This window comes from Ischnura elegans, chromosome X (genome assembly GCF_921293095.1).
Source record: "Ischnura elegans chromosome X, ioIscEleg1.1, whole genome shotgun sequence".
In the NCBI taxonomy this organism is placed as follows: Eukaryota; Metazoa; Arthropoda; class Insecta; order Odonata; family Coenagrionidae; genus Ischnura; species Ischnura elegans.
Window position 1 is genome coordinate 119,506,985 of NC_060259.1, and position 26,842 is coordinate 119,533,826.

General features: G+C 42.2%; 2 long non-coding RNA genes across 3 annotated transcripts; one reads left to right on the top strand and one right to left on the bottom strand.

The window, feature by feature from the left end:
- The first annotated feature begins 942 nt into the window (after window positions 1–942).
- Window positions 943–26,593, top strand: LOC124171079. Its single transcript, XR_006867655.1, has 3 exons — window positions 943–1,438; window positions 1,856–2,041; window positions 26,226–26,593. It is a non-coding gene; the product is annotated as an uncharacterized LOC124171079 (long non-coding RNA).
- Window positions 10,482–12,382, bottom strand: LOC124171078. 2 transcript variants are annotated; one of them, XR_006867654.1, is made up of 5 exons: window positions 11,903–12,382; window positions 11,627–11,826; window positions 11,324–11,527; window positions 11,037–11,215; window positions 10,482–10,948 (listed from the first exon to the last, which is right to left on the bottom strand). It is a non-coding gene; the product is annotated as an uncharacterized LOC124171078 (long non-coding RNA). The 2 variants fall into 2 exon arrangements; XR_006867653.1 differs by having other exon boundaries at window positions 11,627–12,382.
- Window positions 26,594–26,842: the final 249 nt, after the last annotated feature.

The window sequence follows — 26,842 nt, forward strand, 5'->3', positions numbered from 1 at the left end:
AGCACGGGAGGGGACGTCATTTCACACTGATCATACGCTCGCGTCTTCAGCACTAGCGGCTGATACGCTCGCAGCAAGCTCGCGTCTTTACCACTAGCGGGTAATACGCTCGCAGCCACAATGGTCCAGAAAGCTAGCACGGGAGGGGACGTCATTTCACACTGACCACACGCTCGCGTCTTCAGCACTAGCGGCTGATACGCTCGCAGCAAGCTCGCGTCTTTACCACTAGCGGGTAATACGCTCGCAGCCACAATGGTCCAGAAAGCTAGCACGGGAGGGGACGTCATTTCACACTGACCATACGCTCGCGTCTTCAGCACTAGCGGCTGATACGCTCGCAGCAAGCTCGCGTCTTTACCACTAGCGGGTAATACGCTCGCAGCCACAATGGTCCAGAAAGCTAGCACGGGAGGGGACGTCATTTCACACTGACCACACGCTCGCGTCTTCAGCACTAGCGGCTGATACGCTCGCAGCAAGCTCGCGTCTTTACCACTAGCGGGTAATACGCTCGCAGCCACAATGGTCCAGAAAGCTAGCACGGGAGGGGACGTCATTTCACACTGACCATACGCTCGCGTCTTCAGCACTAGCGGCTGATACGCTCGCAGCAAGCTCGCGTCTTTACCACTAGCGGGTAATACGCTCGCAGCCACAATGGTCCAGAAAGCTAGCACGGGAGGGGACGTCATTTCTCACTGACCATACGCTCGCGTCTTCAGCACTAGCGGCTGATACGCTCGCAGCAAGCTCGCGTCTTTACCACTAGCGGGTAATACGCTCGCAGCCACAATGGTCCAGAAAGATAGCACGGGAGGGGACGTCATTTCACACTGACCACACGCTCGCGTCTTCAGCACTAGCGGCTGATACGCTCGCAGCAAGCTCGCGTCTTTACCACTAGCGGGTAATACGCTCGCAGCCACAATGGTCCAGAAAGCTAGCACGGGAGGGGACGTCATTTCACACTGACCATACGCTCGCGTCTTCAGCACTTGCGGCTAATACACTCTCAGCCACCATGGGTCATAAAGGTAGCACAGGATTTGACGAAGCCGCTCTCGCTCACCATGAAAAGAGTCGCCTTCTCCGACCTTTGTCCCCAAGACATCCCCATCGGGATCTCACATGTCCTCCTTTCCATCCAGCCTGCTCAACACGCGAGTCCAGCCGCCTACGTCGGAAGAGCCACCCTCCATGCTCCCTATCCCCCTTGATCCCATTACTGAGTCCAGGGCCCTGGGGATGGTCAGAGACATCTAGCCGCTGCCAGCGCTGCAACCGTAGTTCCAGACCCTGGCCCCAGGTCCAGCCACGGCATTCCTCTGACACAACATGAGCTGATATCGGAGACCACTCCTCTGGTCTCCTTCCCATCCCTGAATCCCAAGTTGTGCCACAGGACCACCACACGTTGGGGCCAAATGCTTCAAAGGTGATGTTAATTATTAAATTTCATGTAATTTGTTTGAATTTTGGAGTATAACAGTTTTCGACGTCACATATTCCGTACATAATATTGAAATATAAAGAAAACTTATATTTTTCCGAGAACTTGGAATTTTTGCGAAAATTAGACAGTAATTGTTCCTTATGTCCAGTAATTAGGGGGGATATTTTAATATATTATATTACGAATATGAAATTGATTTTGTACACGTTTTAAGCATGTATACATAGTTATGGCTTAAAAATATATCTAGGAACATAATAAGGTAGCAAAGAAATTATGAAACATTATTGTGTAACAGTCAATCTGTGTAGAATGAGAACAGGCCTACGACCACTGACTTAAAAAATGCTAACTCTAAATATAATCCGTCTCTAATTCGTGATTTCTCATATACAACAGTGACGACGAGGACACTGCTTCATTCTCAACTCAGCGCAGTGGATCACCCGTGGACCCTTATCACGTTGACGCCCCGGAGGACACCGTTTCCGGGGACCCGGATTCGGATACGTAGCTCCTGTCGACGGACCAGACACCCTTCCGCTGGAGGAGCTACTGGCTCGCCCTCCGTAACAACAGCTGGCGGTGAGTGTTGAATTCGAAATTTACCCAGGGTGAAGATATACCCAAATGGCGATGAATCAGTGCTTGATTTGGTATTGTCCGGTGCAAACATCCCAAAACCCACAAATACTCTTTGTTTTCTTAAGATCAACGCCCTCAGAAGAGTTAATTTCAGTTCTAGAATCAATGGTGTCCCGCAGAATTTTGATACGTGAAATACCGAAGTGTGGGTTTAAAGCGAATTTAATCCCTAAGTCCTCTGGTGGTTGCCGTTCAATTCACGACTTGAGTCCATGGACCGAATTTTATTATAGGCCAAAATCCCGCCTGAAATACGCCACCCAGGCGGTCAGCATAATTCAGTTAAACGCCTTTGTCTGCGAGCTCGACCTCTAAGACGCATTTTACCAGCGCTCTGTTCGTGCAGGCCACTGGCGGTTTTATGGAAATGCGTGCAATGATAAATACTTCGGTTTTACAAGGCTTCCTATGGGCCACTGTCTTGCTCCTGCTACCATGCAGCGGTGGGCGCGAGCGGTGGCCACGAAGTATATTCCTGGTTCCAGACTGTCCTCGTACCTTACTTAGACGACTGGTTAATTGTCTTCACCTGCGACCAGCATACTCCAAGGACCTTAGTGTTTGATATAGTGAAATTCCTGGTTGATGACGTGGGCATCAGCCTAAACAGCAGAAAATCATAATCAAATTTGTTTCAACTCCTGTAGAGGTCTTACCGTACCTCGGCGTGAAAATAGACAAGCATCAACTGTGCGACTGACGCCATATCACACGCTTTCACGCTCGAATTTAGCAATTAAGAAAATTCCTCGCCTTCGGGAACTTGATATTCCTAAATTAGCTGGTTATATTAGTTGGATTGGTTATATTATGTATTTTCTTATTATTAATGTGTACCGTCGCAAGACAATGTGGTTAGAAAAGTGTTACGAGGAAGGAATTTTCCATCAAGTGTGCCGGTGCCCGGCATTTAGTTTCTTCTTATGTTGGCTACGTCGACGCTACGCCCTTTCAGTGGGCTGCTGTATCCCCAATTGGGAATCGAAGTGATTGAACAGTTCTGAGCCCTGATGATATTTTTAAATAAACTGAAACGTTAGATAAATGCCTTATTGCATCGTATACATTTGATCTATACTCTGAGCAGTATTTTATCATTAATGGTGTTAGAGAAAGTTAAGGAAAAAATTTTTTGATACAGATAAGTGTGATAATACTCGGTGCAATTGCCATTTTCATTGAAAAATAAATGGACTCCTGAAGTGCCGGCATCGGTGGCGGCCGGGTATTGTCCACGACTGCCGAACATAAGGTCTTACGTTCGAGTCCCGCGTGTGTAAGTTTCCCCTATTCAGGGCATGGTTGTTCGTGTACGTTTAATTGTTAGATTTGTCGAATACCCTGATATAACATGGCCTAGGTGAGCTGTATTCGGTGGTTTGGGAATACAATTTTAAAAAATAAATAAAGTGTGGTTGCCAATAATACAAAATTTTATTCATATGTGTCTGATTTGGATCCAGGGCATATTCCATTGGAATATGCCCTGCCCTGGAAGTTTTATTTTTTCCGACGCTGCTATTAGCATTCTTACTCTTAGCCATTTTACACGTTACAGTTCCCCCGAATTTCCCCGGGTGAGATTTCGTAAACTACACTAAACGAATTCACACGGAGCAGACATCAGGTAACGCGGGGCAGTGGCGTAGCCAGGGGAGGTCCGGGGGGTCCGGAGCCCCCCAAAATATAAGAACAAAATTATTATCCGTCATAAAAGAAAATGAAAATTTGAAAAATCGTGAATTTACCACATATTTCTTTGGCAAATGGAGTTTTTTTGCATAAAATGTTAAAATTAGTTTAAACTCTCTGCTTAGTAGGTAGGGGAGACCGGGGCAGGCTTTCGCATTTTTTTATTTTGTTCCCCTGCATATTATATTAAGAAAGGTGTTTATAATGCCGCGTTTATGAATACGTCTCGAAATTCTTCGGATATGGCGTGGGAAAATATAACCTTACGGCGTTACGAGTAACAGAATCGTCTAGACCGTAATATTTATTAGCAGCGGATTTTCGAATAAAGTGTTGGCAACGACTAGCCTGTGCTCCGTGAAGAATTCCAGTAGCCTTTCTCCTCTTTCATTTCGGTTAGCTAACCCATATTTCCCAGTTATTATTCGGTCTTGACCTTCGCCGACGACGGCGTTCCTGTCACCTAAAATAATTAGATTTTCTCCCCCTCTTACCCGCTTGTTAACTTCCGCTATATCTTGGTAGACATCTTATACTTCTTCATCTTCATATTCTGATGTAGGCTTGTAAACCTGCACGACTACAGTAGCTACGTGTTTAGTATCTATCTTCATCATTACTATCCTTTCATTAAACTGCAGGTAGCTTTTAACACGCATCCCGGCACTCTTTCTAAGCATTATGCCTACTCTAGAATTACCATTTAGCGATCCTGTGTGTATAATTCTGTAGCTTCCGCTCCAAAAGTCTCCTTCCTGGGGCCATTTCATTTCGCTGATGCCTAATACATCGAGGTTCATTCTTCGCATCTCCACCTTCAAGTTCTCTAGCTTACCGCAGGTACGAAGTGATCTGACGTTCCATGTTCCTATCCGTAACTTTCTATCTCGTTTGACCGATGTACCCTCTCGAGTAGTCTCCGCCCGGAGATCCGAATGGGGGACTAGTTTACCTCCGGAATATTTAACCCGAGAGAATACCATCGTGTCATTATATAAATTGAGTGGAGTAGCTGTATAAGTAGAGTGGAGTACTAGTTCATATTCTGATATAGGCTTGTAAACCTGCACGACTACAGTAGCTACGGGTTTAGTATCTATCTTCATCATTACTATCCTTTCATTAAACTGCAGGTAGCTTTTAACACGCACATCGGCAATTTTTCTAAGCATTATCCCTACTCCAACATTACTATTTAGTGATCATGCGTGTATCATTATGTAGCTTCCACTCCAAAATTTCGCTGATGCCTAATGCGTTGAGGTTCATTCTTCGCATCTCCACCCTTTAGTTCTCTAGCCTACCGCAGGTACGAAGTGATCTGACGTCCCATGTTCCTATCCGTACTATTCTATCACCTTTGACCGATGTACCCTCTCGAGTAGTCCCCGCTCGGAGATCCGAATGGGGGACTAGTTTACCTCCGATTTAACCCGAGAGAATTCCATCGTGTCATTATATAAATTGAGTTGGAGTAGCTGCGACTCCTCGGGATGATAATGTGGTGGTTTCCCCTTGCCTTCCACATGGCAGTACTATAGCCGTTAAAGTAAATGTTACCACGCCCGTAGTGAAATGTGTGTCGCTGTACCGACCAGTATGGTCTCCACCTTCGCACATGTGAAGAAGAGCTGCTGCCCTCTCCCCCGGGTGATGAGAGGCATAATTGTTGGCGGCTCCCAGTCGCCAAGTAACGGTATCTTAACAGGTTTCGGTATCATTTAAATGGTCTACCTTACCCAAAGGTAGCCGAATACCCACTCAGAACACCGCCGCTTTTTGTCCGTGACAGCTTTTTCGACGAGAGAACTTGCTCATCTCGCAGTTAACCTCTATATCAAGTTGATAGTCTGAGGCGTTACTTTATGGAAGTTGCTCATGATGAATGAAAAATTTTTTACTTTGTTTTTCCACATATTTATTAACACGCGACCATGGTTTCGACGCACTGCGTCATCATCCGGCGATGAGTACAATGAAGATTCTTCCTATATATAAACCAGAGTAGTGGGTGGGGGGTAATCAAGAGGTAGGGGAGAGAGGAAAGGATACAAAGGACATTAACCGAGTACAAAATTTCCCACGTTTGTGAGCATAGGCGGGGGTGGGAGTGGGTGACGGTTGAGGGAAAGGGAAACCACTAATTAGTAAGGGTCTCAGCACGATTAAAATGACTGCATGGTTTCTCAGATTGGAGGGATATATTCTCCATAAACTATATTAATGGTAACATTTATTCCTTTTCAGCTCATAGCGAATTTTTTATGGCAAGATCTGCCGGAATAAGTTAAAATGTGAGCATTTTGGCAATAAAATATCTCTCAGCACTGTTGCGAAACGGAAGTTAGTTTCGATAGGTGAGCGTAGAACTCAACACAGATCAATAAGCTGCAAGGCTAGTGAATTTCACGAATTCTTTTCAGGGAAATCTGTTCCTTCTTCTAGATCGCGTTGCATCGCATTTGTTTTTAATTTTGGGGCGTTCAAAGGCTAAAATATGATAAGTGTGTATCAACTAGCAAATCCGATTTTCGTAGTCTGCGGAAAGAAACGCAATGTAGTTCTTGGTATGTGATAAACCATACTCTTCAGTTGAATAGGGCACAAGTTCACCTCTATTAACCTTACTTATTTTTACGTAATTTTTTATGATATTAGATGAGAAATTATTTATTAGAAAAATTAATTCTAAAATTTTAATATTTGCTGGCCTTGATGAAGTCCTCGCCTGTCACAGAGGAGGTCGCGGGTTCGCCTACCGCCGACATGGGTTGCTCTTACACAGGACGTGGATATTCGTGCATGTTTAACTGTCAACTCATTCAAAAACCCCGATTTTAAGAGCCAAATTAGTGCGGTTTTCGGTGGTAAGGCGGATAAATGATAAAAAAGAGAACGAAATTCGTGTAATCAGTTGACCATGGTGATCGATCTCCATTCCTTTCGCGATAAGCTCATCGTGGCAATTGCAATCGTGATATCTTTCCGCATTTCAGTCACGCGTCGCCTTTGAACTGGACCCATTTCCTTCTTCCTCACAGTTTCGCTTACTTAACTTGCTAGACTTACGACAAGATTGCTTTCGGCAAGGAGGCGCGTGGTGGATGCTCTGAGGTCGGTAGTCTTCACGTTGTTAAGCAAGTGGACTCCGTCGAATTGGAGGTGCCACCGAAAAACTTATTCTTGTGTGTTTTGTTTTTACTGGAGTGGCAAGGCTTTAACCCTTTCACTGCTGTGGACGTACCTAGTACGTCCGCACGGTAGACTGCGGTGGACGTACTTTTTCTTCCTCCCTGCCATGCGGTCAGCACTTTCACCGAAGCACTTCGAAGGGACCCACTAATCCTCGACCCTTTCCTCGACGAATTCACCCTCGCAGGACCTTCTCATCGGCCCTACCAGCGGGGGCCCTACCTCCAGAAAAGTGACCGCTCGGACTGCAATTTGAAAATCAATCAATCAATCCGATCATCACAATATGATTGTTTTCATCGCTCTCCTGCCAATCAAGCAATCAAGTACGTCTTTGAACCGTGTTTCTGCGATGAAAAATAACGATTTTGTTAACTTTGTTATAATGGCCGTTTTCCGGTGGTCCGCAGCCACGTTTTGTTTCAAAGTTAACAAAATCGTTATTTTTTATCGCAGAGACACGGTTCAAAGACGTACTTGATTGCTTGATTGGCAGGAGAGCGATGAAAACAATCATATTGTGATGATCGGATTGATTGGTTGATTTTCAAAATGCAGTCAGAGCGGTCACTTTTCGGGAGGTAGGGCCCCCGCTTGTAGGGCCGATGAGACGGTCCTGCGAGGGTGAGTTCGTCGAGGAAAGGGTCGCGGATTAGTGACCCTTCGGACGGTGTACCACACCCATCCTGGAAGTACCTGCTCCATGGGCCCAGGAAACGCATTTTAACATTTTCGCCGCATGTGAGGAGAAGGTTTCCGGAGATTGAATAGCAGCGAAAGGGTTAATCTGGGGTGTCATTAAAAACTTACCGACTTTTTTTTAAAACAATTAATAACATTTTCGTGTGGGTATTATGATCACTGTGTCTCCATGGTTGTGCGGCAATTTTCCTTGCTTTTACTGATGATGAGCTGATATTTATTCCCTCAAAGGCACTAAGGTGGAGAAACTGTAATTTCCTATTTTAAGAGTCACGTGCCTACAACAAAATCAAATTGGCACCGACCCTAGTTCGTGGAAATAAAAATAAAAAATTGCAGTAATTAAATACCTGATATGGTTTGACGCTGTATGATCGCTGTTGAAACGATGGAAAAATTTCTTCCTCGTAAGCTGCTAAATTTTTTTCGATGTTAAATTTCCGTACTCAGGATAAATATTAAGAACAGGCAGTTACTGGTTATACATTCCTGAAAATTGCCTCATGATATTCAAGTTTCAAACTATTGATAGGTCAAAACTCACCAAATACTAGCAGTTTTGCGGGTATGTTGCGTTCTCTTTACCCATTTCACCCTACCATTCTGAGCATTTAAGGCTCTTGAAGAAAAACTGCTACTGTTTTTGTTTATTTTTGAAGCTGGTAGATAATAATAATAATCCCTCTTCCCTGAAAGAGACTAGTGCAAGTCGTAATATCAATATATACACCTAATGATTATGCAAATATTGTTTACCATGCAAAATTTTATTGAATTTTTCATGGTAAACATTCCCCGTTATATATTTTAATGCGTTCGTTCGTTCCCTCATTGACTGGGCTTTTGGCCCTTGCATTTAGCTTGCTGCCTTTGTGCGTCTTCAGACCACATTTTCAGCATTTTGGAGCGTGCCCTTGGCACTTAATTAGCATTGGAGAATTAGTCTTTAATTTGCATTGGAGAATAAATCTCGACATACGGGACATGACTTTTCAAGCGTGTAAGGGACCAGTATTTACCTTTCCAGTGTAAGTGAAGGAGAAAAGGAAAGAAAGTCTTCTAGTGAGCGTGTGCATTGCACTCTTAAAATTAGGAAGAATAAAAATTAATTACCTGATGATGAATTTCCCAAAGGTTTTATAGTTCTAAAATTAAACTTAAAAACTAATCGGCTTTACATGGCGCCGGCAGTGGGCATCTTAAAGCTTTTATAACGGGCAGTGCGAGGCCAAGAAACACAAACGCCCAGGATGAAGCCTCATGTAATCTTCGTCTAGGGCAGTGATCGTCAACCTTTTTTAATTCAAGGGTAAAAAATCGATTTCACAGCGTATGGAGGGCCATATTAATCCAATTAACATCATTGAAATAAATAAAAACGTGCAATTTCAACGTGCAATATTAATTATTGGTTAAAAATTTTAATCAATGAATTTGTCGATTTTTGGCATTTTTTAATTTTTGACGAGTGTGTCGATATACATTTTATATTCTGTGTGACTACATAATATTTTCTTTAACTCCTAAGGGCCGCAAATATTTATCCACCGGGCAGCGTGTTTATGACCCTTGGTCTGGAGTTCGTTGCGCGAAGCATCTGCTCCCTATGGTGGACTCGGGGGGGTGTGCGGCAGCTACTATTGTGCGCTCCTCAAGGTCGTCCCTGGCGACAAGTCGAGTGCCTTCCAATCCCCTCTCCCTTTTCTCCACCCTTTCTCCCGGAAATCTTGGCCCCGAGTGCAACGCCTTGTCTTCCAGCTCCACAGACATCTCTTGCTTTCTCCGCCGACGGATCACAGACTCCGCACAGTGGGCTAGAATCAAAAAAAGCTGGCCAAAAGTCGCTAGAGTCCAAAGAATTGGAAAATGAACGAAACTTTTTACAAATTGTGTATTGTAAAAATACAACTTATTTAGGATTATTTAGGCCACAATATTGTTTAGAAGGGCGATAACAATTAAAATAGGCGAATGTGATACGGGAAGCAAACTCTACAGGGGCATGCCTACCTTCTGCTATGGAAATATCAAGGGAAAAACAGAATTTTTCTGCCGTTGAAGCTGTCAAATAGTTGTGCATAAGGTAAATTTTGAGTCCAAAAACAAACTTTTCTGGTATGTTTTTCCCGATATGTTATGGTCTTCTAACTTCCTCGTGTCGGGCTCCCAATGTCTCCTCGGAAAGCTGTCCTATAGGAAGAATGTAATGTTTCACAATTCCCGCTCCATGTATTAAAACTTTGTGAATAGTCCCCTCTCTATTTGCCAAGACCACATTATGTAAATCTTGACTAGTCACTTTCGTTGTATCCATAACTGAGCAACTACTCTGTGAACGTCATTCGGCAATTCGACTAGGAATACTGAAAGGAGACTGACTCGGCTAGAAATGAGCGAGCCAATCGCATAGGCGGCTTATTTCGGGAAAACTAAATTTCTCTACTGGAAATATTTGCACGTTTTCAAAGTAAAAGAACAAATTTGGGTGCACAAATGGGCAGCCGACGAGTGAAAAGGGCTTGGGGAGCGCGCGAACCGTTAGATTTCTTACCGTTTGCACGCGGCCTCCGCGCGAAGGCTCAAGGGTAAAACCGTCATGAAAGGGTACATACCATAAAGGCACCGCATATAATTAGTAGTTGAGTGCAATGCAACATAAATTTTAACCAGTGACAGAGACCATGATAATTTATAATTTGAATATTGAATAAATATTAGACAATAATTTCATTGTCAAAAACTTGAATCAATATTTTTAATCAATTAATACATAAAATAAAAGTGGTCACTCATCCTCTGATGACTCGTCATCACTCTCATCTTCATATTCATCATTCCCGTTGTCAATAAGTTTTTTCACTTCTGGATCTAAATCTTCCTTCAATTTACTATTGCGAAATGAAATCGAAGATATCAAGGGATCAGAGGTGAGCAGCAACCTCCGAAATAAATCTTCATTAGTCGCCTCTCTTGATATCTTCCGCGTATTGTGTTGCCGGAATTTCCTAATATCTTTATTTCTCGATTCCAAGGCATCTTCTGAAAGCTGCCCGATGGGTAGAATAGCTTCCTTGGATATACCTGCACCATGAAATTAAAGCTTGTGCACCGTTGGCGGCATATAATACCAAGGGTATTTTTTCACATACAATTTTGCTGTCGCTAGACAGTATTTTCTGAACTCACTGTGTTTGAGTGCTCGACAGCTTGAGATTGCTTTCAAAATATTTGAAAGCCTTGAAATCAGTTGTTCATGTAGTCCTGAAAAATATTTAATTGACTAAAACATCTCTCTTAATTTCAGCACCGAAGATTTTCAAATTTTGTAGCTGTCGTCAGACTCTCTTACCGGTAATTTTTGCTGATAATTTTGGGTTCGAAAAGAAGCGTCTAGCTGTGTTACCATCGTTTGTGGTGCCGTATCCTGGTTTTGGTACATGTATTATCAGGCCCATTTTTTTTAAATAACCTCTGAATCCTTTCTCTCCTAGCCTGCATTTTCTGTTTACTCCCATCACTAACCTTTGCCTTAAATATGAAGTTTCAAAATGAAATCAGAATTAAAATACACGGACAGACACATTACTAATGTATTACAAGCAATAAAAGCTTCACGTAGGTTTAAAATACACTCACTTTCCACTGCTTTATGTCCAAGCGATAGGATATGCGTTAAAGACACTCCAAGCACCGAATATAGCAATGGAGAGGGGATAAGCCAAATGAAAATCTTAAGGTACTGATTGTAGTCCTCAAGTTCTCCAGATTGTTCATTTCGGATATCCTTGCCCCACAAATATAACACTTCATTGAACTGGCATTAGTAAGAGCATTGCACACCTAAAATAGATAATCATGAGCTCCTGTAGTACACTCAAACCAGGCCACAAGAGAAAAACAAAATGATGTCAATGATAGAGGTCTATTACTCGTACTAACCTTTCCGTCTATCATTGTGAGTACCATACAAAATTTTACTGAACATTTTTCAATCTCTAGATTCTTAAGCGTCTTTATTTGCCTTTCTATATACTTTTCTTCCTCAATTGAAAGCTTTTTACTTTCATTAGCCCACTGAAGACGAATCGGTCGGCAATATCTTACCGATGAAGGGCAGGGATTGGACCACAAAAAATTTCCTGGAATAAAGTCTTTCATGAAGGAGGTTTATCCGATAGAGCAGACTACATTATTTAAAGAAATAATTTCTCTTACCAGAAATATTGCTTTTCAAATGGAGAGGAACCAATGAACTTGCAAATAAATATTCATCATTCAGTTCATCCCTCGTCCATTTTTGCTTATATTGAGAATGCCCCGCACTGCCGTCGAAGCCGTACTTGCAGATCAACGTGCATTCATGTGGAATGGCGATATGTTCCATAGAATCATTTGTCATGGATTCAATGATCCATTGTGCCGTATGGTTAAGTAACTCTTATGTGCCCACCTCACACGTTTCCTCGCTGATATGTATTCCATTTGGATAAGTTGATTTTTTTGCGGAAAACACCTGATTGTAGCTGGGAAACAACTTATGCCCGTGATTTTTTGACACATGCCGGATGAGGTTGTACTGGAATTTTGCCATATTCACTGAAATAAAAAGGGAAAGTGCCGTTTCTGGTGTCATTTCCCTCTGAGAATGGTCCTTTTTCCTCCATTTGGAAAGAATTCTAGTAGCTCTTGTGGGAGTCGTCATTGTCACTTCTCTAATTTCTTCGGCAGTTGATTCCTCTCCTCGCTCGCGGAATTTCATGGACGCGGCGAATGATAACTCCTTTACTGATGTAACAGCTCTTAGCTGCTCCGTTTTCCTTAGTTTTGATCTTTCACTAGAAACTTCAAAGTGTAATGCAGGTCTACCAAACACGGTGTCCTGCGGTGAATCTGTAAAAATACGAATTAGTGACATAGAAAAGTGATTCTATCTAAAAAAAACTATTTATTAAACATTTTAATGAACGCACCGTAGGTAGCAGGAAGATATTTGTACACTACTTCAGGGAATTTGATTTCTTCCTCTAGCCATTTGCTATTTTTAGCTCTAAAGTAGCTTTCCCTTCGCTGCGCCTTCTTCCATTTCTCAAAATATCTTGCGAAAAAGTATGCTTGTAGGCACTTCGTCAAAATACCTTTTAAATTAGCATTCAATCGATATTTTTCAATCAAAAAATCTATCACAACATTTTTTATCTCACGTGCCGTGGTACTTTTTTTCTCTCCACAATTTTGTCATGAAGCTGTAACCGCGTCACTTCTCTACTCTCCATGGTTTATATCAAATTTAGTATCAAACACTACTATATGAAATAAAAAAATATCAGGTAATCAGTTCCATCGACAACCCAACTATCATCAGTCATACATGGGTAGCAAAAAAAAAATGCGGACTCTAACGAGGAATCCATTTTAAAAATGAACATTTTGCTTACCATTAGCACTCTTCTCACCACAATGGAGAGTAAAATCGTTTTCGATGGATGAGGAGTACACTTATTGTAGTCACAACGAAACGGAGGCGGGTGCAAGGAGGCTTTGCTTCCCAGGTACAACTATATCCTCCTTTGAAGTGCTTCTAACGTTGACAGATCAATCCAGTGTTATCACACAGCACAGTCACTTACAGTGGATGTTCACTCGACACTCTCTAGGACAACTGATGCATGTGGTGGGCAAAAACAACCGGAAAACCCCTAGGGACACTAACTGAGAATTCCATTTGTCGGAACAAGTGGCGGAAAGGGTCGGCAAGAGGCGAAAACGTGTAAAAAGCATAACTTGGGATAGCTACCATAGAATTAGGGGAAGTAGAAAAGAGTCATTACCAGCAAGGTTGTAAAACCAGCATTGCCGGGCCAGTAAGTACGGAGGGTCGCAAATCCTCAACCAGCCGGCGCGGGCGCCTGCCGCTGCATGTGCATGACCTTCCCTAAACCCCTCGACCACAGCCTGCTCATGATGCTTGAGGGAAATCCGAAATTCTGGAAAAATCTTTTCAAAGATTTTAGCCCATAACTCTGCTGAGAAACCTCCCAATTACCTCCTAATCGTAGAATTGCCAGTCACCAATTTAGCAAGAAACTGTTATCTGCGCCAAGATGTACGTTGAATTTAGCCATTTATAGTATAATATGCAAAAATCAAGGTTATTAGTATTCATAAAATATGTATTCAAGTGACTTATGTCATTGAACAGGCATTCCGTCGTCTTTATGCACGGATATCATATCCTTTCCTCGCTTAGTCCCGCCGCCGTTTCGTGGCCGCCACAGTGGTCCGAGTGGCCGGGGTGGATTCACATAAATATGGTTGTTAAAATTAGGATCGCAAGTTATCGCAAAAACTGCATTCTGTAAATTGTTCTACATGCTTTTTTCTATCTCACAGTATAAATAACTCTGTGTAGCCTGATGTACATATAAACGATAATTACCGTTAAACATAAAATTTCATGGAAAATCAACACAGTTTTTGAAAAATTATAAAAATATTAATTAGCAAGTAAAATCAAACAAAAACTCTCTCCATTCATTTAATAAAGATCAATGTTATGGATAAAAATACTTTGAAACCAATATTCTTAACAACGACTCTGTAATGAAGCCACAAATTTAGCTATTTTCAACGGAAAAAATCAGGTCACTAAAGTCTCTCTGACATGCTCTACTTTGACCAGCTGTAAAAATTATATTAACACATTCTATGCTCTGTATGGCACCCTATCTTAAAGAGTAAATGCTTAATAATAAATATCAACTGTTTTTGGTTGATTTGCGCTAACTTCATTTTTCGACTTTTGGCCAGTTTTTTTCGGTTTTGGCCCACTGTGCGCCGTACAGTGGTCTGAAATCGGAAAAAGCCGGACAAAAGTCCCAAATGGCTTTTATTGAGATAGGGACCTAAAACTTGGCACAAATACTCACACATGATGGTTACTTATGGACTTGTATGCCATTTTTCATAATTTTGATCCGTTGTTGAGATGCAGCAGCTCAAACATGACCAATTTCCAAAAACTCGGGCGAACTCGCTTTTCTCCGAAAATCTTTGAACTTATGCAGGTGGTGTTGCAGTTGTATGATATTTATGGAATAAAAAACACTAAATTCCTTTGAGCAAATGCTTTGGCCATATTGTTCATGATTTTTGAAGATTTTGGTTTACATTTACATGGTTTTACAACACAAAATGGCGTACCCATTTTTCGCGTGAAATTTCAAATATAGTAGATATTATCTTCCGTTTACGAAATATGGTAATCGGGAAATTTACATCACAGTGTGAAGTAGACATTTATTAAGAATACTGCGAAGAAATCTTGGAAAAATGTTTGCGACCACGAAAATGAGAGCGATTTTTCGATCGCGCGTCAAGTGAGAGCTACGCCACGCGGGACTCAGAGGCTCGGTAACTGCGGGCGATTTATCAGTTTTTTTTCAGAATTGCTTCTTAATAATCACCATTTGAAGCATGACACATAGTAAGCATTGACTTTAAACACTATTACCAAGATAATGGATCAATAGATTAACCGGTTAACGCATTACTCTAGTGAAGATGGTAAGGATTAGATTTTTGTCCGTACCATTCTACGTTCACGAAGTATGCTTCGGATATTGAAGTATTGTTAAGAGATTCAGTTGGCATGCGAAATAAAGAGAGAAGTAAACAGCTTCTGGGGAAGGCAACGACCTATATTCTTTGTCCCTACCACTAGCTACCCTCCCTTTTCAACCCTCGCAGAGGAGGGTCGCGCGGATAGTGGCGTTTAATGACCACGCAAGGCCTTTAAAGGCAAAGGTATGTAAAGGGTCCTTCTACACGGGTTTTTCCTTTTTGATGTCACCATACAATAGGAGAATGTTTGAGGGAGAAAGAAAAGATAACTTTTATCCTTGAATTCATAATTAAATATTATATTAATATGGTAAATAAAGAGTTAAATTGATTTTCTCAAATTTAACTTTTCATCCATCGTTATGCAGCATACAAGAAACACGTTTGATAAATGCAAAAATCATTATGAAATCAAACATTTGCGTTAATGAAGTTTGGAAACTGTTTTTTAAATTCGTAGTGGAATATTTCAATAATAAAAGAATGTAGAATTAGCGGATTACCAATCATTAGCTCTAAATCTTACGAATTAATTTAATGTGGAGTTATAAACAAGAATATAAAGAGAATACGTACTTCGGAATTCATCTTTTACATCACTTTTTTAATGAGGTTTTAGATTGTCTTTTTTCTAGAGATGTGCGAATAGTATCCGCGAATACTCGAATACCTCGAATACTAGAAAGTATTCGATATTCGAGATTTCGAATAGTTATGCGAAAAGTACCGCCTCGAATACCTCGAATACTTTGAATTTCGCGTCATACACTGTCGCACGCACGTCGTTGGTAGTGACTCGGAAAAATGTAGAGAACTGTAGTCATTTAGTGCTCGCAGCGCCGTTTTACGCAAGTTGACGAATTGCATCAAATTCGTGGATTTTAGCGGTGAAAAGTGTTCGACGAGGGGAACCGAAAATAGTCGGGTGAAAAAATCCGAAAATCCCCCATTCCCCCCACCAGGAGAAACTCAGTGCCGTGGGATAGCAACCTTAGGGCATTTCCCACGATCCTCTATCCCCCTCCATTCAGCACTCGCCTCAACCACTCTGACGCTTTCCTCTTCTCCGAAATCAAACATAAGGTCCCAGCTCGCGCAGGGATCGCATTACGAAGACCCCTGCTTCGAAAAAAATATCGAGTTACGAGAACAATAAAAACGTGTTTCACGCCCTCCCCCCTTTTCTCACCCACTGACCTTTTTCTGGCTACCTGCTTCGAAGTTCCCCATTTCTGGAGGTCAACTGCTGTGTGAGTACCGTGGGATACTTACATTAGCGCATTTCCCAAGGTCCGGTATCCCTCTCCATTCAGCACTAGCCCCCCTCTGAGGCTTTCCTCTTCTTCAAAATAAAAAAAGGTCACAGCTCGCGCAGGGATCATATTACGAAGACCTTAGCTTCGAAAAAATACGCGAGAACAATAGAAACGTGTTTCGGGCCCTCCCTCTCCTCCCCCACTGACCTTTTTTTTCCTACCAGCTTCGAAGTTCCCCATTTCTGTGGAGGTCAACCGCTGCATGAGTCATCTATTAGCACAAAGGGTGTCTAAGAATGACTTTCGTCAATTGATGTTACACCTTTATTGAATTGAAATATTAGTAATGTGCGCGTAATTTCAAAAAGAATAAGACCAAACACGACGTATTTCTGAGTTTATTTAAGCATTTTACGCAAAGAAATAAATGTCAAAACACGACGGAGACTTAGCATTCTGGCGAAACTCGATATGAGCAGCAGAGCTTCTCGGAAGTTGATGCGGTATTTTTTTCCAAAAACATATATCAAGTTACAATTTATGAGTGGTGCTATAAATCTTTATTGTTACAGTCACAGACAAAAGGATACTTTCTCAGAATATTTGGTTTTTCCCTGATAGCAATTTCAATTCATCTTCTTATCTCGTGAGAACTCCCAAAGATGGACTGAAAATAATTGAAGAAAATCCGGTGGAAAAGAGCTTGTATTTTGCAAAATGCCTCAGATTGTCAGCTAGCACTTGGCAGCAGGAGTGGGGGTAAAGCGATGTTAGTTGAATTAATTATATGCCCAATTGTTTCCATAAAATTAAATTATTCATTAATCAGCTAAATTCCTGTTCGAATCATTTTAAGGAAATCAAAATTACTCCCCAAAATCTTGTGTTGCCTGCTGCATAGGCAACCGAGTCAAACATTCCAGCATTCATCATTTAGTATTCGAGGTATTCGAAATTCGAGGTATTCGAATATTCGAGCTATGATTTAATATTCGAATTCGATAATCGAATTCGAGAAATCTGCTATTCGACCCATCTCTACTTTTTTCATTAACGGTAATTCAACTTTCAATCCCCGAATGAACTGTCGTCACTGATGTCTGAGTCCTCTTCTTCAACATCATCCAAAATCAGCAGATATCTTAAATCTTTTGGCATTTCTTTTGGTCTTCTCCGAGTTGATGTCAGTGTAGAGGAAAGAAACGGATCAGACGTTAACAGCAGTCTTTTGAATAGGTCGTCGTTTGTGGCCTCTCTGGAGTGCTTCCTACGAAATCTCATGCGGAATGTACGTGTGTTCTTATTCCGAGCTTCCAGTGCCTCTTCTGAAAGTTGCCCCAAGGAAAGAATCGCTTCTTTTGCAATTTCGCTTCCATGCAGCAGTACCTTATGCACCGTGGTTGGCATATAATACCACGGATACAGGTAAACATATAGCTCTGCAGTTCTCTGGCAATAGTCCGAGAAAGCTATATAATTTAGTGTTATGCCACTTGATACTGCCCTCAGAATGATGGAAGTTTTTTATTAGATCAACATTATTATTATTATTATAGTATTCTACCGATTAAGGTAGGTTTTCATGGAGTATCTCCCTTTCCTTCCAGCACTGCCTTCTTTAATTCACTGTAAGGCCTACTCTCCTTCAATCTATCTAAAAATTCTATTCTTTTCCTTCCCCTCCCTCGTTTACCTAACATTCTACCCTCTAATACCATTTTCAACATCCCCTCACCGCTAAGCACTAACTCCATCCATACCTTCTGTCTCCTGCGTATCTCATCTAAAAGCTGCCTCTCCTCGCCAACCATATCCAGCACTTCGTCGTTCCTTTTCCTCTCCGTCCATTTCACCCTCTCCATTCTTCTCCACACCCACATCTCGAATGTCTCCAATCTTCTCTCGTCTTCTTTCCTCAGTGTCCACGTTTCCGCACCGTAGAGAGCTACGCTCCAAATCAAACTCTTCACTAACCTTTTCTTTAAACTCTTACACAACGATCCTCTCAGAAGCTCCTTCCTGTTCATGAACGCCTCCTTTGCTAATGCTATTCTCTTCCTGATGTCCTTACTACTGTATCCGTTTTCCTCTAACGTACTGCCTAAATAGTTGAATTGTTCAACCTGCTCAAGTTTTTCACCACCCACCTTTATCTTGAGTCTCACATTCCTCGCTCGAGATGCTTTACAAAACCGCATAACCTTAGTTTTCTTGTGATTAATCCTCATCCCATACTCCTCGCAACGTTCGTATAACGCATCCACTAGAGCCTGAAGCCCCCTCGCTGACTGGCTGGTCAACGCCTGGTCATCCGCGAATCTCACTGATTTGAACATCATTCCTCCCACTTTTATCCCAGCTTCTAACTCATCCCACGCTTCCCTTACCATCTCCTCAGCGTACACGTTAAAGAGCAGCGGCGATAGAGGACAGCCTTGCCTCACACCTCGGCCGATGCTTGCCCACCCAGATTCTCCGTCCGCTACCCTCACTTGCGCCGTCTGGGCCATATAAAGATTACGAATCAGTCGTCTATCCCTCTAATCTACACCTATTCTCTTCAGAATATCCATCAACTTTGCCCAGTTCACCCTATCAAACGCTTTCTCAAAATCTACGAAACACGCATATACGTCCTGGTCGTATTCTAGGTTCCTCTCGACGAGGGACCTCATTATTGCTATCGCATCTCTAGTTGACTTCCCTTTTCTGAAACCAAATTGATCTTCGCCCAAATACTCATTTGCCCTCGCCTCCATTCGTCTGTTCAATATCCTCAGTACCACTTTCGCCGCATGCAATATTAGGCTGATAGTCCTATAATCTCCGCATTCCACAGCTTTCTTCTTTTTCGGAAGCGGAATTAAAACCGTCTTCACGAAATCTTCCGGCCAACATCCCTCCTCGTAGATCCTGCGCACTAGTTCGAAAAACCTTTTCTTACCTTCCTTCCCTAGATTCTTCAGAAGCTCACACGGAATATTGTCCACGCCTACTGCTTTCCTAGCCTTCATATCACGAAGTGCTCTCTCTATTTCTGAATCTAATATCTCCGGTCCAAGATTATCATCCTCCACTGCACTTTCCTCCTCTAGAGTCAATCTCTCTGGTCTGTTCGCTCCGTCATACAGGTCCTCCACGTATTCCTTCCATCTACTCTTTACCTCTTCTCGCTCGGTTAGCATCCTCCCATCTTTAGCCTTAATTTTAGACATGCCTTGTCCTCTTTTGCCGCCCAACAGCAACTTAACTTTGGCGTACAACGCGTCTACTTCTCCATCCTTCTGGAACTTTTCCATTTCCTCGCACTGTCCTTTCCACCAAGCCTCCCTTGCCCTCTTAGTTTCACGTCGTAATCGATTATTCAGTTCCCTGTACATTCTTTTTCCCTGTTCTGTGTCCACGTTCTTCCACTTCCTCCTCTCCTCCATTTCCCTTATCATCTTCTCCGTTATCCACGGCTTCTTTATCCTTCTACTGTTCACGTAGCCAATTGACTTCTCCGCCGCTTTGACTATTCCCGTTTTTATATTATCCCATCTTACCTCAACAGTCTTGGTGTTGTCAATGTCCCGCATACTAATGTCCACTAGTTCATGATATTCTCTCCTCATGCTCCCTTTCTGGGCTTCTACGTTCCATTTCTTCGTCTTCCTAACTCTTATAAGTCTTTTGAATCTTACGTTGCATTTCATGAGCACTAGATTGTGGTCCGAATCCGCATCCGCTGCAGGGAAGCTGCGCGAGTTTTTCACACTATTCCTAAACCTCTGTCTTACCATAATGTAGTCTATTTGATATCTCCCCGCATCCCCTGGACTTTTCCACGTGTACCTTCGCCCTTTATGATGATTGAACCACGTGTTTGTGATGAATAATTTGTTTCTCCTACAAAATTCTGCTGCTTTCTCTCCCCTGTCGTTCCGTTTTCCTAGACCAAAATCTCCTATTTCGTTTCCATCCCTGCCTTCCCCGACTGAGGCGTTCCAGTCCCCCATTACTACCAGATTTTTCTTACCCGGTGTGTCTCTAATTATTTCCTCGAGCTGTTCATACACCTCATCTACTTCTTCCTCCCCATGATTGCTAGTGGGCATGTAAACTTGGACCACCACAAGGTTGGTGGGCCGCGCCTCAATTTCTACCACCAGAATCCTATCGCTTACCTGGTCTATACCTACCACACGCTTACCCATCTTCCCGTTTAGTACTAAAGCTACCCCCCGCTGGCTTTCTTCCCCTCCACTATATATAACCCTATACCCATCACTCCAATAGTCCTCGCCATCCCTCCACCTCACCTCGCATAATCCTAAGATATCTATCCTCCCTTTATCCATTTCCCTTTTGATATTTTCTAACTTCCCCGCCCTCATCATAGTCCTCACATTCCATGTCCCTATATTCATCGATGCCTTCTTCTTCCCCATCCACTTAGTCTTCTTGTCCTGCTCCTGGGATGCTACTGCTGATGCTGAAAAAGATGATGATGATATATTTCTGCAAGGATTTCGCATGATACGGACCCCGAGGACCTTGCCAATCTCGTTGCCACCTACGACACCCGCCCTTAAGGGCTGGGTCTCGCGATTAGACCATCCGGGGCTAGTTTGATCAAACTCCATGTTTTCAGGGAATAGATAGTTGGTAGGGTTTCCCACTTCCATTCCAGCAGTGTTTTTCACGTGACACCATCACGTGGACTACCTTTCGTCTGGCTCCTACCCTTCGACCTCTCTGGCTTGGGTGGCCCTACAGGGACTAATTTCGAATTAATCCCGCCAGTGCAGCTCTTAGGGTCATAGGAACGCACAAGCCTTTCCACCGTGACAAGGTTGTAGCCCAAGGGAAAGGATCAACATTGATACCTGTAATTAAAACAAGATAATTAATTTACTGCTAATGTCACATTATACTTTCCCATTTTTATATGCAAACATATGCGTGAAGTTATGCTATTACATATGTTTTCCTAATACAGAGCACGTTCACTCAATTACCTGTCAAATCAGCGGCCAATTCTGGGGAATCGAAGAAGCGCCTGGCCGAATTACCGTCATTTGTGTTACCAGATCCAGGTCTGGGAACATCAACGATTATCCCCATCCTTTCCTTGAAAACCTTCTGAATTCTTATTTTCCTCTTCGTAAGTAGCGTTTTGAGATTACCTCGAGCCTGTAAAGAGTTTTTTTCTCGTAATTTAATGGCATTTTCACCATTGAACTATATTCAAGCTTGTTTGTATTCTTTCTTACCTGCCACTTTCTGAACTCCAGCCTGTACGATATGTGTAGCAAACATTCAAAAAACCGGATATAGCAATGCAAGGTCAATATTCCGAAGGAATATTTGGTCACATATACAGGTCGATTCCTTAAATCCATCAAATTATTCATCTCCGCAGCTGTTGCTCCGCAGATGTAGCACCTCATACTCGGGTTGCCAGTCAATGCATTGCATACCTAAAATAATCGTCATTCATTAATTTTAATCCATAAACTTTAAAATATTCCAGTCTATCACGATATAAGCATGAATTTTTCTTACCTTTCCATTTATCACTGTTAGCAACAAGCTGAAGTTGACCGAGTAATTTCTATTGCTCCAATTTTTCAGGCCGTCAATCTGCCTTTGTATATATTTGCTTTCCTCAACAGCAACTTCCGTAGTTTCCTTCAACCACCGGAGGCGGATAGGCCGGCAAAATCTTGTTGACGATGGGCGAGGATTTTTCCATATTATTTCATCTAAAAGAGCAGAGTTGGAATAGAGTTATCAATTTTATTACAGTCTTATTTAACATTAATAAGCAAGATATGGAATTTAAAACGCCTTAAACTCATACCATTTTCGTCATTTACCAAACGAAGTGACACCACGGAGCTCATGAATAAATATTCATCCGAAGTATCCGCCTTTACCCAACCCTGTTTGTATTGGGAATGGCCCGAACTCCCATCAAATCCATATTTGCATATCAACGTGCAGTTCACCTTGCTGGACGCAGGAACAGTTGATTCGCACTCCAATATCCTCGATACTGTGTGGTTTAGCAAGGATTGTAGGCTAACTTCGCACTCATTCTCTGTTATGCGTATATCTTGTGGGTATGCAGCTATTTTTGCTGTCAACACCCGTGTGTAGCTGGGGTACAAAAAATGTTTGTGAGTGCGAGCGGAGAATTTTAACGCATTATATTGACTTTTGGTCAGCCCAATGGTGATGAAAAGAGATAATGGAGACATTTGTTTTTGCGCCTCATCACTTTTCTCTACTTACTTAGAACTTTCTTAGCTCTTGTTGGAGTTGTTGTAGTAACTTCCGTTATGAAATCCGCGGCTGCAGTATTTCCTTCCTCCCTTAAACCAAGGGTGATGGCTAATGCCAGCTCAGCTACCGAAGAAGTACTTTTTATGTTCTGAACTTTTCTTCTCTTGGATCTGTAACACGAAGAAGTAAAGTCTTTCTCGGGCCGCCCTAATGAACCTAACAAAGCAATAATAGTAGGATATAGAGTGGTATATAGAATGCATTGCATATGGAATAAGTTTAGATATTCAGAAATTAAATTTACTAAAAACGTTCAAAACATACGTAAATATAATACATACCTGTTGCCTTTGAGGAACCAGCAAAGTATTGCCGGACAGCTTCAAGGATAATTATTGGCTCCGCGAGCCATTCCTTACATCGCAATAAAAATCGTTTATTATTACGGTAACATTTGTTCCATAATTTTTCGTAATATAGCCAAAATTCCAACCTGAGAAATTCTCGGAGACCATCAACAGCTTCCTCATAGCTCTGGACATTTAGTCTCCGCGACAAAAAATCCAGTAAGAGTATTTTTTTCTCGCCTGATGTTTTACACTTTATTTCTAATATTTCATTATGCAACACAGAACGATTTATTTGATATGAATCCATTACCACCCTTGAAACCAAATCAAAATGATAATTGCCATGATGATAATCTAAAAGTGATATAACACATTGTTTAAGAAGTAGGCAAACACACCTATATTTGGTATGGAAATTGGTACAACTTACCTTAAACATTTTCAAGCTGAAGAATCACAGTTCCGTCCAACTCCGAGAAAAGATAGTAATTATTAGTGATAATTCAATAAAGGTCGAACGAAATCACTAGGCAAGATGAATTTAAGAATTACACTAGAGCACGACACGTCACTAGGGCAACAAACACGGCCTTTCTTCACCGATTCCAAAATAAAACTGCAAGTTGACGTACGTCTTTGCCTTGAAATTCACCCCACCAATGAATTTACTATAACCTAACACACAAACAGACTTCCGAGTCTCTTTTTTGCCTTTCAATACTATTGCCTTTTCGTAGGATCCCCAATTATAAAAAATACCACACACTTGAAGTACACCCGATGAGAATTTCAACACACTGCCTGAAAGAACACCACATAGCATGAATGACTCTAGTGGACTGAAGCTCGTGGTTTATAAGGCTCCTCAAGAGACGAGAAAATATCTCGAAGGAGTCCTGCTATACGCTGACTGTATATATGGAATCATATATTCGTTGATTACTGTCCAGAAAAAATAAAAAAAATAAATGCAGAGCGAAGCACATGGCCCCTTCGCTTAGGACGCTAAGGACTAATGAGGCGGACCAAACACACTTGGGGCTCGAGGTGACGACAAACAAAGAGAAGACGGAGAGAAGGCATTGAGCTTAGAAGATACCGTATCTCAAGCTAAAGTAGCTGACCTAGCTAAAGATTTAAGACTGCTAGATTTTGGATGATGTTGAAGAAGAGGACTCAGACATCAGTGACGACAGTTCATTCGGGGATTGAAAGTTGAATTACCGTTAATGAAAAAAGACAATCTAAAATCTCATAAAAAAGCGATGTATAATTTATCTGTATTATTTGTGTCTGTAACTTATTTTTATTGCACTGTTGGCGCAGTATAAGGGAGCATAAACGGAATGACAGAGAAATACCTTCTCGTTTTAATGTATAAGATAAAGGCATGTGAGCTCCTTTAAAGTAAATTTAATCCGACAGGAAAAATAGGCCAAGCGGACTGGAATGTCGCAGGAGTTGATGTGCTCTAGTCGGAGGACAGAACGAGAGAGAGCGAACGAAAGCTCGAAGGGGTAACTTTGCAGGTGCGCTAACAAGTTTCGCAGAAGACAGCTTCTCTAGCGGCAAGTGCTAGGACTAAAAGTTACGTAACTGCGCACATTAAAAAATATTCTCAACATTACCCATTACCTAAGGCAGTCATAACATATCTGATTTTTTTAAATTGGAGTGGCTGCGACTCTCCGGGGTAATTATGCGGCGGTTTCCCATTACCTTCCACATCGCAGCACTACAGCCGTTAAAGTAAATGTTACCGCGTCCACAGTGAAATTAGTGTCCTAGGACTAACCACTGTGGTCTTCTCCACTCATGTGAAGAAGAGCTGCTGCCCTCACCCCCGGGTGATGTGAGGCGTTATTGTTGGTGCCCTCTCATTGCCAAGTCACGGAATTTTCACAGGTTTATTGTAACATTAAGATGGCCAAATTTACCCTGGGATGGACCCATACCACTTCTGAATGCCATCGATTTTTGTCAACGAATGCTTATTATTTGAGTAAACTCGCTAATAGCGCAGTTTAGCTCTATATCTAGAGGTCGACTCACCATCCGAAACTGGTGGAGGCATTTGGTGGCTTTCAGCTCAGCGGATAATTACAGTCCCTTAAAAAACTTGGTGACCTCTGCACCTATGATAACGTATGGGTGTAGGTTAAATTTTTATATAAATGTCGAAAGAAATATTTTACTTGTAAAAATATTTCACGTACCTATTTCTTCCATTTTTGCTGTCCTGAGATATCACGCGATGATATCTAGTCATTTTCCGAAACTTCGGCAGGTATGGAAAGCCTAACCTGATGCATTGTTTGAGAAACATTTTTGAACGTTGGACACCGAAAAAATGTGTATTCTTAAATATATTCCCGGGGTGAGCTCTACCCCCATCTTCCCGATCCAACCCTTGGGTTTAATCCCTAAATGAGTGACTTTATGTGAAGTTTATGCAGGCCTCGGTGGCTGCGGGCTAAAGTCGTTTCATTCTGTTGGGCAGTTACTTCCCAGTGGATATTGTGATTTTTCTGAACACAGTGTTCAGCAATGGCCGATTTTTCAAACTGTCCGAGTCGGAGGTGGCGTCGATGCTCCTTCACCCTCGTCTCAATGGTCCTCTCCGTCTCTCCAATACACACTTTACCACATTCGCATGGAATGCGGTAAATGCCGGCTGTCTTCAGACCAATAGGGTCCTTAGCTCGGACTAACTGATCCCGGAGTTTGCCAGGAGGAAGGTGAATGCTACGAATATTGTGTTTAGCAACGTCGGCCTACACCATGCAGACCCTGACCCGGTTGGAAACCCGAGAAGCTTTCATCCACGCTATTCACCGGGAAAATCTCAGATTCTTCATTACCAAATAGCGTTGTTCTCGGGGGTGTGGCAATGAATAAATTAAACAAAAAAGTGATAGATTGCCCAGGGATCTGGATTTCCCCATTTCTTCCCTAACTCTGTGATTTCCATGCACCTTTGGCTTTGCTCAGGACGAGCTCTCCCCGAGCATTCACTGATGTGTTTCTCTTTCTCTCTTTCAGTGTCCACACTCTTTCCTCCGATGGGCATCGGACTGCTCGTGGTGAACACGACGGATGCCTCGCCTGCGGAGGTGCACCATCCGCAGTCGGTGGAGCTCGAGCCTCCCGCTCGGAGGAACCTGAGCATCGGGGAGCCGTCCAGCAACCTGCACGTCATGGAGCACGTGCGACCCGCCAAATTGCCCTCGGCCACCGAGGCGCCATTGGACGAGGCATCTGCTAATGCAATGGACGAAACGATCGCCAAACTAAGGTTTGTACTACGTCTGAAAAAAACATGGATAAATGCACTGTATTCACTGGAATAGCTCTTTTCAGCATTCCTTCAGTAGGCGAAGTGCTTCCTCGGAAGGTTGCAGTGCTATAAATTTGAGAAAGAAGTCAATAATAGTGTTCGGAGGTAAATATATTAACGCAATAAAACTAAAATCTGTCCATTTGCGTCGCAAGATGTTTTCATCGTGGCAAAAGAATCGCCAGATAATTTGTTTTGCTCATTTTAGGTATTTTGCTGAAAAATATTAAAAATTAATTTTTCTCAATTTTCTAAAATTAGGTCATTATTAATTCGTACAAGATGTTAATCTCTAACGCAATCAGCTCCTTCATCAGCGTCC